Source organism: Cherax quadricarinatus, unplaced genomic scaffold (genome assembly GCF_038502225.1).
Source record: "Cherax quadricarinatus isolate ZL_2023a unplaced genomic scaffold, ASM3850222v1 Contig2170, whole genome shotgun sequence".
Lineage (NCBI taxonomy): Eukaryota > Metazoa > Arthropoda > Malacostraca > Decapoda > Parastacidae > Cherax > Cherax quadricarinatus.
Window position 1 is genome coordinate 55,673 of NW_027197196.1, and position 10,899 is coordinate 66,571.

A 10,899-nucleotide genomic window follows, 5' to 3' on the forward strand; every position below is an offset into this window, starting at 1 on the left:
GATAATAATAATAATAATAATAATAATAATAATAATAATAATAATAATAATAATAATAATAATATAGGTGTAACGCAGCTTCTTGGTACAACAGATCGTTGGGCTGACAACCGCAACCGAAAAACACCCGGCAGTACGCAGGTACCCGGAGGTACTAGCCAACTGCTGTGGGTGGCATCCTAGGGCGGGGAGATAAGAGAGCCAAAGAAGCCCCAACGGAAGTAAGCCTCTTCCGTACCTAGTGGCTTCCCCCCCTCCCCCCGGGTTAGAAACCTTGATAAAATATTAAAGATTGCCATTGTGTCTGTGGGTCCGGGCAACTTTGGCAGGACCAACCAGTCGTGGGTGCCAATGAAGTGTGGTGCCAAGGTGTAGTGGAACTGTCCCACGTGGCATCCAAGGTGATTGTTTGACTGACTGATTGACTGAATGATTAAATGACTGGTTTCCTGCCTGACGGTCTGACTGATCTGCTTGTCCCACTGACTGACTGACTACCTGATTAGCTGACTAGCTGGCTAGTCTTGTGACTGACAGAATGGTTGCTTTACTGGATAACTTGTTGACCAGTCTCTGACCTGTAACATAAAAAGTCCTAGTCACATTTTATTGTCTGTGTATATATATATATATATATATATATATATATATATATATATATATATATATATATATATATATATATATATATATATATATATATATATATATATATAAAATAACTTTTATTTGAACATGATACATACTTGGGGAAGGAATTATAGCGAGAAGTGAGGGTGCCAGTAGTACCACCTAACGAGGAGTGAGGGAGCCAAGAGGTGCCACCTAGTGAGGAGTGAGGGTGCCAAGAGGTGCCACCTAGTGAGGAGTGAGGGTGCCCAGAGGTGCCACCTAGTGAGGAGTGAGGGTGCCCAGAGGTGCCACCTAGTGAGGAGTGAGGGTGCCCAGAGGTGTCACCTAGTGAGGAGTGAGGGTGCCCAGAGGTGTCACCTAGTGAGGAGTGAGGGTGCCCAGAGGTGTCACCTAGTGAGGAGTGAGGGTGCCCAGAGGTGTCACCTAGTGAGGAGTGAGGGTGCCAAGAGGTGCCACCTAGTGAGGAGTGAGGGTGCCAGTAGTACCACCTAACGAGGAGTGAGGGTGCCAGTTGTACCACCTAACGAGGAGTGAGGGTGCCAAGAGGTGCCACCTAGTGAGGAGTGAGGGTGCCAAGAGGTGCCACCTAGTGAGGAGTGAGGGTGCCCAGAGGTGCCACCTAGTGAGGAGTGAGGGTGCCCAGAGGTGCCACCTAGTGAGGAGTGAGGGTGCCCAGAGGTGCCACCTAGTGAGGAGTGAGGGTGCCCAGAGGTGCCACCTAGTGAGGAGTGAGGGTGCCCAGAGGTGTCACCTAGTGAGGAGTGAGGGTGCCCAGAGGTGTCACCTAGTGAGGAGTGAGGGTGCCAAGAGGTGCCACCTAGTGAGGAGTGAGTGTGCCCAGAGGTGCCACCTAGTGAGGAGTGAGGGTGCCCAGAGGTGCCACCTAGTGAGGAGTGAGGGTGCCCAGAGGTGCCACCTAGTGAGGAGTGAGGGTGCCAAGAGGTGCCACCTAGTGAGGAGTGAGGGTGCCCAGAGGTGTCACCTAGTGAGGAGTGAGGGTGCCCAGAGGTGCCACCTAGTGAGGAGTGAGGGTGCCCAGAGGTGCCACCTAGTGAGGAGTGAGGGTGCCCAGAGGTGTCACTTAGAAAGGAGTGAGGGTGCCCAGAGGTGCCACCTAGTGAGGAGTGAGGGTGCCCAGAGGTGCCACCTAGTGAGGAGTGAGGGTGCCCAGAGGTGTCACTTAGAAAGGAGTGAGGGGTGCCAGTGGTGCAACCTTGCAAGGCGTGAAGGTGCCCTGTGGTACCACCTAGCGAATCGTGAGGGTGCCAACAGTGCCACCTAGCGAGGGATGAGTGGCACTAGTAGTGCCACCTAGGAAGGCGTGAGAGTACCAGCAGTGCCACCCTTCACTAGTGGTTGTGGGCATTGTGCCGGAGTGCCTGTACGCCTGACCCCCCCCTTAGGCCTCTTGACAGTGGCTGAGTCAATAAGAAAGACTCTGACAGAGACACCAGCCAATAAAAAAGAGAACATTCTGGCATCAGTGCCACATTACCAGATACTCAGATACTGTAGCAGGCTGTCATGTCATGGCACTGTTCCTGTTCTTCTTGTCACCTAATATCAGAGACAGTGCCTTCCTGACACTTCGGACGGTCAAGAAGGGTCAATTATATTTACGTGAAGCGCTAAAACCGTGTAGGCCATTCAGGGAAAAGAGCTGTGAAGGTTCGATCCTCTGTACAGATTATTTTTTAAAATAGGAGAAAGATACAGTTAGGCAGTGCCAGTGGTGCTATGATCAGGTTTTACCTGGAGTTTACCTGGAGAGAGTTCCGGGGGTCAACGCCCCCGCGGCCCGGTCTGTGACCAGGCCTCCTGGTGGATCAGAGCCTGATCAACCAGGCTGTTGCTGCTGGCTGCACGCAAACCAACGTACGAGCCACAGCCCGGCTGGTCAGGAACCGACTTTAGGTGCTTGTCCAGTGCCAGCTTGAAGACTGCCAGGGGTCTGTTGGTAATCCCCCTTATGTATGCTGGGAGGCAGTTGAACAGTCTCGGGCCCCTGACACTTATTGTATGGTCTCTTAACGTGCTAGTGACACCCCTGCTTTTCATTGGGGGATGGTGCATCGTCTGCCAAGTCTTTTGCTTTCGTAGTGAGTGATTTTCGTGTGCAAGTTCGGTACTAGTCCCTCTAGGATTTTCCAGGTGTATATAATCATGTATCTCTCCCGCCTGCGTTCCAGGGAATACAGGTTTAGGAACCTCAAGCGCTCCCAGTAATTGAGGTGTTTTATCTCCGTTATGCGCGCCGTGAAGGTTCTCTGTACATTTTCTAGGTCAGCAATTTCACCTGCCTTGAAAGGTGCTGTTAGTGTGCAGCAATATTCCAGCCTAGATAGAACAAGTGACCTGAAGAGTGTCATCATGGGCTTGGCCTCCCTAGTTTTGAAGGTTCTCATTATCCATCCTGTCATTTTTCTAGCAGATGCGATTGATACAATGTTATGGTCCTTGAAGGTGAGATCCTCCGACATGATCACTCCCAGGTCTTTGACGTTGGTGTTTCGCTCTATTTTGTGGCCAGAATTTGTTTTGTACTCTGATGAAGATTTAATTTCCTCGTGTTTACCATATCTGAGTAATTGAAATTTCTCATCGTTGAACTTCATATTGTTTTCTGCAGCCCACTGAAAGATTTGGTTGATGTCCGCCTGGAGCCTTGCAGTGTCTGCAATGGAAGACACTGTCATGCAGATTCGGGTGTCATCTGCAAAGGAAGACACGGTGCTGTGGCTGACATCCTTGTCTATGTCGGATATGAGGATGAGGAACAAGATGGGAGCGAGTACTGTGCCTTGTGGAACAGAGCTTTTCACCGTAGCTGCCTCGGACTTTACTCTGTTGACGACTACTCTCTGTGTTCTGTTAGTGAGGAAATTATAGATCCATCGACCGACTTTTCCTGTTATTCCTTTAGCACGCATTTTGTGCGCTATTACGCCATGGTCACACTTGTCGAAGGCTTTTGCAAAGTCTGTATATATTACATCTGCATTCTTTTTGTCTTCTAGTGCATTTAGGACCTTGTCGTAGTGATCCAATAGTTGAGACAGACAGGAGCGACCTGTTCTAAACCCATGTTGCCCTGGGTTGTGTAACTGATGGGTTTCTAGATGGGTGGTGATCTTGCTTCTTAGGACCCTTTCAAAGATTTTTATGATATGGGATGTTAGTGCTATTGGTCTGTAGTTCTTTGCTGTTGCTTTACTGCCCCCTTTGTGGAGTGGGGCTATGTCTGTTGTTTTTAGTAACTGTGGGACGACCCCCGTGTCCATGCTCCCTCTCCATAGGATGGAAAAGGCTCGTGATAGGGGCTTCTTGCAGTTCTTGATGAACACGGAGTTCCATGAGTCTGGCCCTGGGGCAGAGTGCATGGGCATGTCATTTATCGCCTGTTCGAAGTCATTTGGCGTCAGGATAACATCGGATAGGCTTGTGTTAATCAAATTTTGTGGCTCTCTCATAAAAAATTCATTTTGATCTTCGACTCTCAGTCTGGTTAGCGGCTTGCTAAAAACTGAGTCATATTGGGACTTGAGTAGCTCACTCATTTCCTTGCTGTCATCTGTGTAGGACCCATCTTGTTTAAGTAGGGGCCCAATACTGGACGTTGTTCTCGACTTTGATTTGGCATAGGAGAAGAAATACTTTGGGTTTCTTTCGATTTCATTTATGGCTTTTAGTTCTTCCCGCGATTCCTGACTCCTATAAGATTCCTTTAGCTTAAGTTCGATGCTTGCTATTTCTCTGACCAGTGTCTCCCTACGCATTTCAGATATATTGACCTCTTTTAGCCGCTCTGTTATTCTTTTCCGTCGCCTGTAAAGGGAGCGCCTGTCTCTTTCTATTTTACATCTACTCCTCCTTTTTCTTAGAGGAATAAGCCTTGTGCATACATCGAGTGCCACCAAGTTAATCTGTTCTAGGCATAAGTTGGGGTCTGTGTTGCTTAGTATATCTTCCCAGCTTATATCGGTTAGGACTTGGTTTACTTGGTCCCACTTTATGTTTTTGTTATTGAAGTTGAATTTGGTGAATGCTCCCTCGTGACTAGTCTCATTATGTCGGTCTGGGGCTCCACGCATACATGTCTGAACCTCAATTATGTTGTGATCTGAGTATATTGTTTTTGATATGGTGACATTTCTTATCAGATCATCATTGTTAGTGAAGATGAGGTCTAGTGTATTCTCCAGTCTAGTAGGCTCTATTATTTGCTGGTTTAAATTGAATTTTGTGCAGAGATTTAAAAGCTCGTGTGAGTGTGAGTTTTCATCAGAGCTGCCTCCTGGTGTTATTACTGCAACAATATTATTTGCTATATTCCTCCATTTTAGGTGCCTTAAGTTGAAATCCCCCAGGAGCAAGATGTTGGGTGCAGGAGCTGGAAGATTTTCCAGACAGTGGTCAATTTTTAACAGCTGTTCCTGGAATTGCTGGGATGTTGCATCCGGAGGCTTGTAGACTACCACAATGACTAGGTTTTGGTTCTCGACCTTTACTGCTAAAACTTCCACTACATCATTTGAGGCATTAAGCAGTTCTGTGCAAACAAGTGACTCTGCAATGTACAGGCCAACCCCCCCCCCCCCCCCCCTTTTGCCTGTTCACTCTGTCACATCTGTATAGGTTGTAACCTGGGATCCATATTTCGTTGTCCAAGTGATCCTTTATGTGGGTCTCAGTGAAAGCCGCGAACATTGCCTTTGCCTCTGCAAGCAGTCCACGGATGAAAGGTATTTTGTTGTTTGTTGCTGGCTTTAGACCCTGTATATTTGCAAAGAAGAATGTCATCGGACTGGTGGTATTGTTGGTACTGGGGGGGGGGGATTTTTTTTCCGGCATTAGTATCTGTATCTGTTGGTTTGGAGTGGAGGCCATCGACTGTGGTTCCACTCCAGGAATGACTGGATTTGGTGTACGATTTCTGCCATTTCCTGCCAGTTTTTTTTCCTTCCTGGCACTAAAAAATCTCTCCCTCTTGAGTGGCTGTGGCTACCCAGGTTTTCCCATGGCCTGGATGTTTTGTATCTTTTTGTCCCCTTTAGATGGTGTGCCTGGCAATTTAAGTTATAGCACAGTCTTTACTGTACTGAAGAGGTACACAGTTCAGGGTGAAAAAGCTTACAGGAAGGGAGTTTGCATTTTCCTGTTGTCATATGGGCATGGCATTTTCTAGGGTGGTCATAGTTGCAAGTCCCATCTGTTTTTCCAGTTTCTGTGACTGTATTCCCTGTTGGTGCATGTTTCCCTGTCTTATTCCTATCCTCCCTAGCACCAACAATGGAGCTCCCACCAGTTGTTTTTGGTAATATATCCTCACTATTGCTAGTGGAGTCCTCTTGTTTGCTATTTCCTGTGGTATTTCTAGTTTGCAATATTGGTTTTATCTTATCTTTGACTACACTTGTTTCCCCACTTACGGCTCCTGTCCCCTATGAGGTCATTTATATGTATTCCTTCCTGCATATAATTCCCGACTACCTGAACAAAATCTCCAGCTTCACCATTACTGTCTCCCAGGACAGCACCTCCAGCTTCACCATTACTGTCTCCCAGGACAGCACCTCCAGCTTCACCATTACTGTCTCCCAGGACAGCACCTCCAGCTTCACCATTACTGTCTCCCAGGACAGCACTATCAGCCCCACATTTACTAACTACCAGGACATCACCTCCAGCCTTACAGTTTCTGACTACATGGCCAGTATCAAGGGCAGTACCATTCAGCCCAGACTTTTTATGTTCCCATCTGTTATAGAAAGCTTCCAGGTTGTCTATGAAAGCAGCTTTGATGTTATCCTCTTCTAATACCCTTGTGATTTTAGTCCACAGATTTATCTCATTTGGGCATACCCAAAAGCACTTCCCTGTTTTAATACTGCTTGTAGCTAGTTCTTGGATATCTGCACAAGGGGCGTGACACCAATTTCCACAAAAAATGACAATTTATCCATGTGGAAGCCCGTTTGTTTGATTGACTGCAGACTACACAGAGCTTCATAATGATTTGAATGGTTGATTTACTGTAATTCTACTAGCAACCTCTTGAATACTCTATTAATAACCTCCTTAAATGAAGCTCTAGCTATTTGTATTTCTATTTCTAACTGTACTTGTATATTGGACAGCTTACCGTGTACGTTCCTGATTTATATTTATTGTTTGTGTTTGATAAGGGCGCCTACAACCCCATCCGTTTACAGTCTGCTTTATTGTCCAACGAAACTGTTTGTAACCAGTCAAGGGTTCGGACCATCAAGGGTTCGGACCAGTCGAGGGTTCGGACCAGTCGATCTGATATGATCAGTGGATCACTCCGCCCCTCTCAGTTTATTGTTGGAATTGGCTGGCACCGCCCCGCCCCTCCCCAGTGTATTGTTGGTACTGGCTGGCACTGCCCCGCCCCTCTCAGTGTATCGTTGGTACTGGCTTGGCACTGCCCCGCCCTCAGTGTATTGTTGGTACTGGCTGGCACCGCACCGCCCCTCTCAGTGTATTGTTGGTACTGGCTGGCACCCGCCCCGCCCTCCCAGTGTATTGTTGGTACTGGCTGGCACCGCCCTGCCCCTCTCAGTGTATTGTTGGTACTGGCTGGCACCGCCCCGCTCCAGTGTATTGCTTGGTACTGGCTGGCACCTGCCCCTCCCCTCTCAGTGTATTGTTGGTATTGGCTGGCACTGCCCCTGCCCCTCTCAGTGTATTGTTGGTACTGACTGGCACCGCCCCCGCCCTCAGTGTATTGTTGGTACTGGCTGGCACCTGCCCACCCCGCCCTCAGTGTATTGTTGGTACTGGCTAGCACCGCCCCGCCCCTCTCAGTGTATTGTGGTACTGGCTGGCACTGCCTCGCCCCTCTCAGTGTATTGTTGGTACTGACTGGCACCGCCCCTCCCCTCTCAGTGTATTATTGGTCCTGGCCGGCACCTGCCCCGCCCCTCTCAGTGTATTGTTGTTGGTACTGGCTGGCTACTGCCCTCCTTCAGTGCATTATTGGTACTGGCTGGCACTGCCCCGCCCCTCTCAGTGTATTGTTGGTACTGGCTGGCACTGCCCCTCCCCACTCAGTGTATTGATGGTTCTGGCTGGCACTGCCCCTCCTTAAGTGCATTGTTGGTACTGCCTGGCACTGCCCGCCTCCCCTCAGTGTATTGTTGGTACTGGCTGGCACTGCCCCTCCCCTCTCAGTGTATTGCTGGTTCTGGCTGGCACTGCCACTCCTTCAGTGCATTGTTGGTACTGCCTGGCACTGCCCCGCCCCTCTCAGTGTATTGTTGGTACTCCGCTGGCACTGCCCCGCCCTCCCAGTGTATTGTTCGTACTGGCTGGCACTGCCCTCCTTCCAGTGCATTGTTGGTACTGGCTGGCACTGCCCCTCCTTTAGTGCATTGTTGGTACTGCCTGGCACTGCCCCGCCCCTCTCACTGTAGTGTTGGTACAGGCTGGCACTGCCCCGCCCCTCTCAGTGTAGTTGGTACTGGCTGGTACTGCCCCGCCCCTCTCAGTGTATTGTTGGTACTGGCTGGCACTGCCCCGCCCCTCCTCTCAGTGTATTGTTGGTACTGGCTGGCACTGCCCTGCCCTCAGTGTATTGTTGGTACTGGCTGGCACTGCCCCGCCCTCAGTGTATTGTTGGTACTGGCTGGCACCGCACCGCCCCTCTCAGTGTATTGTTGGTACTGTCTGGCACCGCCCCGCCCCTCTCAGTGTATTGTTGGTACTGGCTAGCACCGCCCCGCCCTTCAGTGCATTGTTGGTACTGGCTGGCACCGCCCGCCCCTCTCAGTGTATTGGTACTGGCTGGCACCGCCCCTCCCCTCTCAGTGTATTGTTGGTATTGGCTGGCACTGCCCCGCCCCCTCTCAGTGTATTGTTGGTACTGACTGGCACCGCCCCGCCTCAGTGTATTGTTGGTACTGGCTGGCACTGCCCCGCCCTCCTCAGTATTGTTGGTACTGGCTAGCACCGCCCCGCCCCTCTCAGTGTATTATTGGTACTGGCTGGCACTGCCTCGCCCCTCTCAGTGTATTGTTGGTACTGACTGGCACCGCCCCTCCCCTCTCAGTGTATTATTGGTCCTGGCCGGCACTGCCCCGCCCCTCTCAGTGTATTGTTGGTACTGGCTGGCACTGCCCCTCCTTCAGTGCATTGTTGGTACTGGCTGGCACTGCCCTGCCCCTCTCAGTGTATTGTTGGTACTGGCTGGCACTGCCCCTCCCCACTCAGTGTATTGATGGTTCTGGCTGGCACTGCCTCCTAAGTGCATTGCTTGGTACTGCCTGGCACTGCCCCGCCCCTCTCCAGTGTATTGTTGGTACTGGCTTGGCTACCCCTCCCCTCCTCAGTGTATTGCTGGTTCTGGCTGGCACTGCCACTCCCTTCAGTGCATTGTTGGTACTGCCTGGCACTGCCCCGCCCCTCCCTCAGTGTATTGTTGGTACTGCTGGCACTGCCCCGCCCCTCCCCCTCAGTGCGTATTGTCTGTACTGGTGGCACTGCCCTCCTTCCAGTGCATTGTGGTACTGGCTGGCACTGCCCCTCCTTTAGTGCATTGTTGGTACTGCCTGGCACTGCCCCGCCCCACTCAATGTATTGTTGGTACTGGCTGGCACTGCCCCACCCCTCTCAGTGTATTGTTGGTACTGGCTGGTACTGCCCCGCCACTCTCAGTGTATTGTTGGTACTGACTGGCACTGCCCCGCCCCTCTCAGTGTATTGTTGGTACTGGCTGGCACTGCCCCGCCCCTCTCAGTGTATTGTTGGTACTGGCTGGCACTGCCCCGCCCCTCTCAGTGTATTGTTGGTACTGGCTGGCACTGCCCCGCCCCTCTAATTGTATTGTTGGTACTGGCTGGCACTCCGCCCCTCTCAGTGTATTGTTGGTACTGGATGGCACTGCCCCGCCCCTCTCAGTGTATTGTTGACACTTGCTGGCACTGCCCCTCCTTCAGTGCATTGTTGGTACTGTCTGGCACTGCCCCTCAGTGCACTGTTGGTACTGCCTGGCACTGCCCCTCAGTGCATTGTTGGTACTGTCTGGCAATGCCCCCTCAGTGCTCTGCTGGTACTGTCTGGCACTGCCCCCTCAGTGCATTGTTGGTACTGACTGGCACGCCCCCTCAGTGCATTGTTGGTACTGTCTGGCACTGCCCCCTCAGTGCTGTGTTGGTACTGTCTGGCACTGCCCCTCAGTGCTCTGCTGGTACTGCCTGGCACTGCCCCCTCAGTGCATTGTTGGTACTGTCTGGCACTGCCCCTCAGTGCTCTGCTGGTACTGCCTGGCACTGCCCCTCAGTGCATTGTTGGTACTGTCTGGCACTGCCCCTCAGTGCTCTGCTGGTACTGCCTGGCACTGCCCCCCTCAGTGCATTGTTGGTACTGTCTGGCACTGCCCCTCAGTGCTCTGCTGGTACTGCCTGGCACTGCCCCTCAGTGCATTGTTGGTACTGTCTGGCACTGCCCCCTCCCCCCAGTGCTCTGCTGGTACTGCCTGGCACTGCCCCCTCAGTGCATTGTTGGTACTGTCTGGCACTGCCCCTCAGTGCTCTGCTGGTACTGCCTGGCACTGCCCCTCAGTGCATTGTTGGTACTGTCTGGCAATGCCCCCTCAGTACAGTGGTGGTACTGCCTGGCACTGCCCCTCAGTGTTGGTACTGTCTGGCATGCCCCTCAGTGCTCTGGGCTGGTACTGCCTGGCACTGCCCCTCAGTGCTCTCTGGTACTGTCTGGCACTGCCCCTCAGTGCTCTGCTGGTACTGCCTGGCACTGCCCCTCAGTGCATTGTTGGTACTGTCTGGCACTGCCCCCTCAGTGCTCTGCTGGTACTGTCTGGCACTGCCCCCTCAGTGCTCTGCTGGTACTGTCTGGCACTGCCCCCTCAGTGCATTGTTGGTACTGCCTGGCACTGCCCCCTCCTCAGTGCACTGTTGTACTGCCCACACTCCTAGTGCTTGTGGGTATCACTTGGTACTGCCCCCTCCCTCAGTGAATGACATATCAGTCTGGTCGCTTTGCCCTTGCACTGGTCCTTAAAATAGAACCCAGGGGGCGCTGACCCCCTTAACACCCTCCAGGTAAGTAGATATAAAATATGAGAAGAAAACCATGACAATAATTTTGAAGACGCAGAGATGCCACGGGCACGTCAAGTACATTATGTAGATTTGTACGTACTAATATTTACGTACAGTTAAAGAAGAATATGGTAATAATATGAAGGAAGGAGCGAGTCACAGTGGTAGACATTACTGTCTCAGCGTG